This window comes from Pinus tabuliformis, chromosome 6, assembly GCF_031772625.1.
Source record: "Pinus tabuliformis cultivar Carrire ecotype Pingquan chromosome 6, CPIR1, whole genome shotgun sequence".
Classification (NCBI taxonomy): Eukaryota; Viridiplantae; Streptophyta; class Pinopsida; order Pinales; family Pinaceae; genus Pinus; species Pinus tabuliformis.
In genome coordinates this window covers 76,013,506-76,024,149 of record NC_142292.1, presented here as the reverse complement: position 1 = coordinate 76,024,149, position 10,644 = coordinate 76,013,506, and positions in this window count along the sequence as shown.

The window sequence follows — 10,644 nt, the reverse complement described above, 5'->3', positions numbered from 1 at the left end:
TGTAAATCCGAGTTCGGACAAGGAAATTAGAGCTAATCAAAGATTCAGGTCCAAGAGTCAAAGCCTATGTCAACACGACATGTGGCAACCCGGGAAAGAGTCACAGGTACCTGATGATGTCAGCATAGAAGATGATATAGAAATCAGAGATTGGTTCAAACCTCAAGCGATGAGGAACAGTGGTCAAGAGCGGAGATTGTTCGATCAAAGGAGATCGACGCATATCGCATTGAAACGTGCAGGGAAGTTATGTGGGAAATGGACGTGATAAAACTATGAAAAAGGAGCTAAACTCTTTGAGTTCCAACAAGAGGGTGGTAAATGGTTTATCGCGTGCCCTCAAGGGAAGCAGTTTTAGACCGGGAGCACGCGAATCCACTCAACGCTCAACACATAGCCTCCTGAAAACCACTTTATCGTGTGCCTTCGGAGAAATAGTGAACGTGCTCGTTGGAGCACGAAACTGCGCGACAGCCGTCAAATGGCAAAGGACAGATCAACGGTGCAGGTTGTTCGGATCAGTTGAAGAGTGGGACGTGACAACTGTCAGATGGTTTATTCTCGAGATCAGTGTCAGGGAAAGGCCGGACGGTCAGGGTCCATCCGCGCTCGCCGGTCCTTTCGTTTATAGCTTGTTTCTATTATAAACGTATTTGTTCCACATTTATTGCAATTTGCAACTAAAACGTGTTATATAAACACCATAACACAAAAAAAGTTGACGGAGGGTGTCCAGAGGATTGTATTGTGAACTGTTCTAGGGGGTCTGGAGGTCAGGGTGACCAGTACAGTGATGTGTATGCTCATTTTGACTTGAAGTTTCAAGCGGAACATAGTGGTGAGTTCCATTTCTATGTTGAGACTCTGTTTTTGAGCTCACACTTGTAACAACCATTTGAAGACATAATAAAGAGGTCATCACTGAAAGCTAGGACTAGGAGATGTAGCCAAGAAGTCTAGTGAACTCCTTTATCAATTTGCTTGCGTTGATGTGTCTGATTGTGTTTTTATAATTGTTGAAGTGTCTGTTTTATTCGTAATCTTATCGATCCATTGCACTAAGTAACATAGGAAACTCCACACATAAGTCTATAATACCTTTATCAATTTTAGATCAAGTGGTATCATAGCTTAAGGTTTTTAAGGTTTGACACGTTTGTGTGGAGATTTGAATGCTGACTAGGTTAAGGCTTGGACGAGTTGAAGGAGAACTTGTTGAGGTGAATTCAGAGATTAGAAGGGTCTTTTCACGAAGAAGGATGGCAGATGAAGCTTCCCTTGGGTCAAAATCCTATTTCTTGGATAGATTCATGACGATATGTGCCATGGTAGAAGAAATGTATCATGAGTTTAAAAAGGGTAGAGGTGAAAGCACTTCATCACCTAGACCAGACAAAGGAGCAGAGGAACCTTTTCTCTTTGTCCCTCCAGAGAAAGAGAAAAAAGAAGATAAATGGAAAAGGAGAAAATCCTCCTCCATCTCCTCCATCATCACCATCATCGTCTTCTTCTCATAAAACTAGTTCTTCTAGGAAGAAGAAAAAGAAAGCCTCTTTGATCAAATTAGATGTAAAATTTAATCTGCCAATTTATGATGGGTAAATTAATGCAAAAAAGCTAGATAATTGGATAAGGCAAATTGATGTATATTGCAGGGTGCAGAAAGTTGATTCAGAAAGGAAGAAGATTCAGCTGGCTAGCCTTCGACTTGGAGGAACCGCACTGGCGTGGTGGGAAGAGAAGACACAAGCAGAACTTCAAAAACACAATAAAATCTTTTCAACTTGGAATGAATTTTTTTCTACCATTAAAAAGAAAATTTATCCTTTGGCTTATATGCAGCAAGCAACGATGAGTTGGCAAACACTAAATTAGTTGAAGGGTCAAAGTGTACAGAGTTATACTTAAGAATTTCGTAAAAGAGATTTAACATTAGGCATATCATTGGACTCACCAGAGACATTATTAAAATATATAGGTGGTCTTGATAGTTATTTGAAGCATACTGTACTTATGTTTAATCCCACTAGCTTAGATGATGTGTTAGTCCAAGCGACTCATCTAGAAGCTAGAGGTAAAAATGTAACCCCTTATGTTGGGAAGTCATCCAAATCTTTTGAGAACAAGAATAAAGGAAAGAAGAAACTGAAATGGAAGGAGAGGAAAACAAACACTGTAAAGAAGGATAAACCTTCATGCACTCATTGTAAGAAGGAAGGACATGATGAGGCACACTGTTGGTCTTTGCATCCAGAATTGAAGCCTAAGAAGTTCGGGGGTAAAGAGTGAAAGAATGTTGCTGCTATTCAAAAGGACTTGGGGTCAAACTCAGGTGACGAAACAATAGTTACAGCCACAGGTATAAAAGGTAAAGATTCTGAAGCATCTACAAGTAATTCTTCACATTTTGTTGATAATGAAAGTAATGAGAGGAAAAGAAATGAGTTATTTCATATTAGAGTCATTTCCAAGCACACTAAAATTGATACTTTATTTGATAGTGGATCACAAGTAAATTTGATTTCTGAAACAATTGTAAAGAAGTTGGGTCTAGAAACAAAACCTCATAAAAAGCCATATCCATTAGGTTGGGTGTGTGATAAAACAAAGCTACAAGTTACGAAATAATGCAAACTTTGTTTGCTATTGGGTCAACATTTGTAGATGAGGTTGAGTTAGACATAGTCCCATTGGACATATGTGGAATTGTTTTAGGAAGTCCATACTTGTACAATAGAAAGGCTATCTTCTATCGAACTGAAAATAAGTATCAACTCACAAAGGATGGAATTGAGTATATTGTAAGAGCTCATAAAATTAAAGATAACTTCTCTCTCATAAACTCAGGACAGATGAAAAGAATTGTAAATTCAAGTAAGCAATTTTTACTAATGATTGTAAAAGCAAAGGATCTTGATAAATCCGATGCATTCCAAGGCTATAATCCTAAACAGAAAGCAGATCTAGTTAAAGTTGTTGTTTCTAATTATGATATTCTGGTTAAAGAGCCTAAGGGGCTTCCACCCAAGCGAGAGATAGCACATCATATTTATTTACAGCAAGATGCTCCACTACCTAATATTGGAATGTACAGGTTATCAGCTTTAGAGAATGCAGAGATAAAGAAGCAAGTACAGGAGTTGCTCGATAAAGGGTCTATACGACCAAGCACATCACCGTTGGATCACAAATTGTATTGGTGCGAAAGAAAGACAGTGCGTGGAGAATGTGCATTTATTTTATAGCACTAAATAAAATTATTATCAAGAATCGTTATCCTCTTCCTCATATTGATGATTTATTACATCAATTAAAAGATGCAGTTTACTTTTCTAAATTAGACTTGCGAAGCGGCTACCATCAGATCAAAGTTGCAGAACAGGATGTATGGAAAACTACCTTCAAGACAAAGCAAGGATTTTATGAGTGGTTGGTTATGCCTTTTGGCTTAACTAGTGCTCCTGCTATGTTTATGCGAGTCATGAATGAGGTATTTAGACCATTTATTGATGATTTTGTAATAGTCTATTTAGATGATATTCTTGTTTTTAGTAAGACATGAGATTAACATGTAAAGCAGGTTTTAGATGTTTTAAAAAGAGAAAATCTCTATGTGAAACTGTCAAAATGTGAATTTGGCAGAACATCTTTGAATTATTTGAGTTATGTTGTAGGGGGTGATGAATTGAAGATAAATCCCTCTAAGGTTGAAGTCATTGTGAACTAGCCTAAACCCAAATCTGCTATAGAAGTTAGAAGTTTCTTAGGGGCAACACAATATTGGAGAAAGTTTATTGCTAACTTTTCGTTGATTGCAGCTCCTTTACATGCTTTGACAAGTGTGAAATAGGTGTTTCAGTGGGGAGGCAAACAGCAGAAAGCCTTCGACACCTTGAAAGAAAGGATCAATATAGTGCCAGTACTAGCACTGCCAGATCTTCAACATCCATATGAGATCGAGACATATGCAAGTGACTATGCCATGAGAGCAATGTTGATGCAACACAGGAAGCCTATATGCTTTCATTCTGAGAAATTTACATCTGCAGTAGTTAACTATCCCATGTATGATAAAGAATTGTATGCATTAGTTCAGAGTGTTAAAAAGTGGAAACAATATATAATGGGTAAAGAAATAATCATTCACACAGATCATCAACCACTTCAATATCTACACTCACAAACTAAATTGCAACAATCCAGATATTACAGGTGGATGGGTTTTCTACAACAATTTCATCTTGTTATCAGATATAAGAAGGGCATACATAATAAGGTTGCAAACATGTTATTAAGACCAATAACAAATGCATCCACTATACTTAAGCATAATTTAGTAATTCATGAAAGTTACATTGAACAATATGCTCAAGATACAGATTTGAAGGATGTATATGAAACCTTAATTCATGGCAAGCAAGTAGAAGAATTGGATTATTATATAAAGGACAAACTCTTATATCATTTGGGAAAGTTATGCATCCCACAAACTGAAAGAGTTAACATAATTCGAGAAGCACATAATTCTCTCATATAAGGTCATTTTGGTGTAAGTAAAATAGTTGCACAATTGCAAAGGTTTTGTTATTGGCCACGAATGCATGAAATAGTTTCTAGATATATCAAAGGATGTACTATGTGTGCTACAAGCAAGCCAAGTAATAGAAAATTAGGCTTGTATACTCCACTTCCAATTCCTTCTCGTCCTTGGGAAAGTGTCTCCATGGATTTTGTTAGGGGATTGCCAAAGTCTAGAAAAGGTCATGATTATTTGTATGTATTTGTGGATGGGTTCAGTAAGATGTGTATTTTGATACCTTGTAATAAACAGGTCACAGTTGAACAAACTACAAAGTTGTTCTTTCAAAATGTATGGGTTCATTTTGGGTTACACACTTCTATTGTATTTGATCAAGATTCTCGATATGTTGGGAAATTTTGGTCAAGTCTATGGGATTTAATGGACACAAGGTTAAATAAGAGCACAACGTTTCATCCACAAACAGATGGTCAAACAGAAGTGGTCAACAAGACAGTGATACAGTTGCTTCGAGGATATTGCAGCAAGCATCCAAACTTTGGAATGAGCATTTGTGTTATGTGTAGTGTAGTGTTCTAGCTAGGGTACTAGTCTAGACTCTATATTTAATATCGACCGAGGTGCGTAAGCTTAGAGGCGTGGTCTAAAATATATAGACATAAAGGATCGCTGGCCAAGTGATTATGATGTAGGTTACAAAACTTCTTTACGGAAGACTGGAATATGTAGCCTATCATTCAAACACTCAGATCACTCTACTGATATACTTGATTACAATGCTTAACATTAAATGCATTTACCAAATTAAACCCTGAACCTAAACGCTGTGTGTGACTATGCAAACCTAAGCACTGTGTATGACTGTAACAATGATTTTAATCTCCTTACAAAGACATTACCCAGAAAACCCTTGTTCAGTAGACACACAGCATTCAATGATATTTACACTATATCAAACTATGCAGAGATCATAAATGAATTGTGAAATAAAAGCAAGGTTTATGATAGTGCTTTTACAAGACACACAGGGATCGAATCCCTTACAGGACTCACTTCCAGATCTCAGTGATGATTGTTCAACATAACCATAAACGCAAACCATTCATAAACGCACACCATATACATTCAATGGAAATCAAAAGCTATGGGAATCGAAAGCTATGTAACTGTTGTGCAAACCATATGCTACGGAAATAGAAGGCTATGTAACTGTGACTGTTATGCAAACCATATAAAATCTATTAAAATCGAAATCCAATATAAACACTGTGCAAACATATGATAACCGAAATGTAAATGAAACAAATGGACAGTATACCGATTGAACGCAGGGCCCGTCCGCGTCCTAAGGGTACACTGGCTATAATTGACCGGCTATCAAATCAATGCAAGAGATACACACGTCGTAACTGTGAATAGGTCTTAGTATTAAACTTAAAACTCTGTTCTGGAACGATTCAACGATTAAACATTAACCATTAACCGGACTGTATTTACATATGTATATCCACAGCCATGTCATTGCTACAATGAATGTACATTCGGCTGTTGCCGCTTTTATTACATCAAGCCTTTTCAAAATGTTTCCATGCTAAGTGTTTTCAAAAAGAACAAAAACTAAAATGAAAATAGAACGAGCTGCTGTTGCTGCTTTTGTCTGCCAGAGTGCCTTGCTTTGACTTGAGTTGACCGCGTACATAGGAGGATCGATTCGGCTGGGAGATAGGTGTTTGTCCATGCTTGGACATTCTGCTTTTCGTCCATGCCTTTCGTTCTAGCCCATCTGCTGCGCCACATGTCAAACGATAAGCTCATTACAGGATGTGGGTACTTCCTGTAACCATTTCATCAAAAACTTCTAATTCTTCAACATAAAACCCCTAAATCAATTTCTATGCAATTTAATAACTATAAGACTATTAATAATCAATTTTCAAGGATTTTGAGGGATATATGATGAAAATGTATGGATAAATGATATGTTTTTGGGAAGGAAAAAGGGGTCTTGGGATGATACCAACATGTAGCATGCTTACAACCGTGCAAAACATTCTTCTACTCAGAGATCTTCTTTTGAGACTTGTTTTGGTTTTATACCAAGGTCTCCCTTGGATTTTGTCTATGATAAAGACATAGAAATTGATGGACACAGTGATGTGGACAAAGCAACCAAGTTCATTGAACAAATCCAGGAAATTCACCATGCAGTATAGGAACATTTGGAAAGAAGTCAAGTCAAGTATAAGGCACGACATGACAAGCATCAAGTTGAGCATAGTTTTCAAGTTGGTGATCAAGTTTGGTTGTACATCAGCAAAGAAAGACTGCAAGGGGAAGGTAAAAAGTTAAAACCAATTAGATATGGTCCTTTTAAAATACTTGATAAAATTGGTGAAAATGCTTTCCGCCTTGATATACCAGCTTATATGAAAATCTATTCAGTCGTTAATGTTGAAAACTTAAGATTGTATGAACCTTCATTGATTGAAGACCCCGTGGAGTAAGGTTAGTTGCCTTCCATTGAGGATCTGTTGCCTGAGTATCTTTTTTTTTTTTTACAAGGTCGTCTACTCATATATTATAAAAACTGCAGTAAGCAGAAGATAATACATAATATGTTGAAAGAGGAATTAGAGGAGAAGTCCAAAGAAGGGGCGCAGCCCTTGACTTCTGAGAGTTTAGCTTGAGGAAAGAGTGCTGGAAAAGATATCTACTATACTGTCTTACAAAAAGGCCATCTATAAGGCAGACTTTGCTGTTCATGAGATTAACCCCAGAATTGGTTCACTGTGTCCTCCATTTGATCTTCTTTTCTGCTGCTCCTTTTGGCTGTCTTTGGTAGAAGCCTCTGCCTGCATGCTTTCCGTGAGATTTTTAATGTGCTTGATTGCCTCCTCTAAATGCTCGCACCTGTCCTTAAGGCTCTCGATTTCCTTCTTGCATTTTTCCAACTTTTTACGCTTGGATCTGCTGTCTGCAATGAAGTCCTCACGGAGTTCGTTGTGATGCTTCATAAACCGGGCAATCAAGAAGCAATGCTCTTTACCAAGTGTGCAAGTGTCGTTGCCCAAAACTCTGTCCAGTGGAGTCACACGGGGCGCCTCTCCCCCCTGAGCCTCTGGCTGTTGTCTTTCTGCCATGACTGTGAGCAAACTGGTTAGTGAACAAATAACTTGCAATAAACTTGATTTATACCTGGATGCTGAGTTAAGGGCCGGAGTGTCGCTAATGCTCTGATGGCTTGCTTGCTGAATGCTGGTGAGATGATCGGGCGCGGGAGGCAACTGATTACTGCCGCTGAGATTGCCTTGCTTAGGAGACTCCTCTTTCCCAAACTGATTCTTGCAAAACAGGGAATTTCTGAAGGAAGAAGGGGTAGGGGGGGGGGAATATAAAGGAGCGGGAGAGATCCTTCATGATGAGGGGACTCGGGATTTTTTTCTGGGGAAGCTGAGGGTGAATCCAACTGCGAATTTGGGAGGCAAACTTCGATGGTGCGGAGAGGACGTTTACCTGACAAGTTGTAGGGGAAATCACAAGAAAGATGTGGGAGAGTTGCTTTGGGATCAAGGTAGGAGGAATGCGCCGGCGAAATGAGGGAGAAAGGATGGACGGGGAAGGGAGAACCAGGAGTGTGGTTGATTTTCTGACAATTTCTGCGAAAGCTTACCTTGTGTTCTGTCTGACCACTAGAGATCTTATGGTATTGCTCTTGCATAGATTCTGCCATTTTCACTTACTTGTCCTTGTTGCCGGTTGACCGCTTTGCTCTCTAGGGAGTCCGCCTCTGCATTGTTCTCTCTTAACACGTGCATAAAGGTGACTTCCCCCAAATGTCTGAGGTTATCTGTTATCCTCGCCTTGATGTTGTTGAGACTTGCTTTATTGAACTCTTTGCCTGTGTTCATTGCTGCTATAATGATAGCCGAGTCCCCAAGGATTATGGCGTTCCGTAAACCTGTCCTGTGTAGAATCGAGGTGCCTAAAAGCAGGCTGTATGCTTCGGCGACGTTGTTAGTGGCGATTCCAAGTCCCCATTCATAGCTGCAAATGATATTCCCATTCTGATCTTTGATTATTCCTCCTGCACCTGCACTCCCGGGGTTGCTCTTTGATGCTCCATCAAAGAGGAGAAAGGGACGATTCTGAGCTAGGATCCATTTGTTTATATCTTCTTTAGCGCCCTTGAGTTTCCAATTGTGTCGATTCTGCGGAGCTTTAAGTTGAGGAGAGGAATTTTGAGAGTGGCTAATATTAAAGCTGTTGTACCAGTCTTTCTCCTCTTTTGTCCATCTTTGTTGATCTGGGAGAGCTATATGGTTGGCACTGATAGCCTCTGAAATCCCTGCAATTGTCTTTGCGATGATCCTGTCGATTTTAATCTGTCCATTTTTGAAGACATAATTATTCCTTTCTAACCAAATGTTCCAGCACAGCGTAGCTGGAATGCATTTCCATATTCTTAAGAGATTATTCTTACCTTTCCTGTTCAAAGGGTATTCTTTCTTCCAATTTCTCTGGAGTTTGTTCACCTGATCATAACTTCTTCTAACTTCCAGAGGGCTAATTAGTTGTTTCCAACAGCTTTGGGCGAAGGGGCATCGAAGGAAGGAGTGATGAATGGACTCTTCCTCTGCTTGACAAAAACAGCAAATCGAGGGGCCTTGTATTCCTCTCTTTCTCAGATTCTCGGCTGTAATAATTTTCCCTTTTAAGAGGGCCCAGTTGAAGTGTTTTACCTTGGGGATGCATTCGGTCTTCCAGGCTGCCTTATGAAGATTCCAATTTACTGTGGGAGTCATGTTTTGCAAAGATTTATAGCCCTCTTTCACTGTAAAGCTTCCACCACAGGTGTCCCAAATGTATCTGTCATCCATCTCCTTATTGATTGGAGCTAAACCGGATAGAGAGAGTTTCAAATTGTGCCATTGGTCTTTGAGATCCAGAGGGAGGTTCAGGACCTTCCAGTCAAGCCATCTATTTTGGGACCAGGTGGATATGTCAAACAGAGAGGATATATTTCGCTCCTCCATCCAGACTTGAAGAGGTCTTAGTTCTTGAAGTGAATTCCTTGGGTTGGAGCCCATGATTCTGTCAAGCCAAATTTTGACATTCTTTCCGCTTCCTGGGATTTTGGAGGTATTTCCTCTGAAGTGGGGCAAGACTTTTTTAATTAGTCTCCACATTGGAGTACACGGCCTGTCCACAATTGGATCCTGAAGAATGTTGGAGTTTGGACCGCTGAGGTATTTTCTTTTTATTGTCTCCACCCACCACGAGCCATTCCCTGAGAGGATCTTCCATATCAGCTTAAGCCCCAGAGCCTGATTGGAGAGACTTGGAATTTTTATGGATAATCCTCCTTTTTCATACGGAAGGGTGACTTGGTCCCAATTAACAAGGCTGAATTTCTTTGAGTCCTGTTTTCCCCCCTGCCAGAGAAAACTTCTCATAATGAGTTCCATGTGCTTGTGGATGCTAGCGGGAGCCATAATTACCGCATACTGGTAGATTGGGAGGCCTGAGAGGACAGCCTTTATAAGAATGGTTCTGCCAGCAAGATTTAACCAGGAGGCACCCCAACTCTGAAGGAGGCCTCTCATCTTCTCGATGTGTTTTGTCCAGACTTCTGCTTTGATGTGTTCTTTTGCCAAAGGGAGACCCAAATAAGAGAAGGAGCTCCAGCTTCTTTGCAGAGGGATGTCTAGAATCTGAGAAATTCTTTGTTGGATCTGAAAGGGAACATTCCAGGTGTAAATTTTGCATTTACTGTTGTTTAGTTTTCCCCCAGATACCAGGAGGAAGGCATCCAGGACTCTTTTGAACCTCCTAGACATCAAACTGGAGGTGCCCCCAATTAGCAGAGTGTCATCCGCGAAGAGCGAGTGATTAATCTCCTTTATCCCTCGTTCAATGCGAATGCCCGTGATTTCTTTTTTGCTGCGAAGGTTTTCTAGCTGGGCACTCAGAGTCTCGGCCATAAGAATGTAGAGGAAGGGGGAGAGGGGACAGCCCTGCCGTAGACCCCTCGAACTTCTGAAGTAGTTGCTTGGTCGTCCATTGATCAAAGGCGCGGTCCAAGGATTAGAGATGCACCCGTTGAT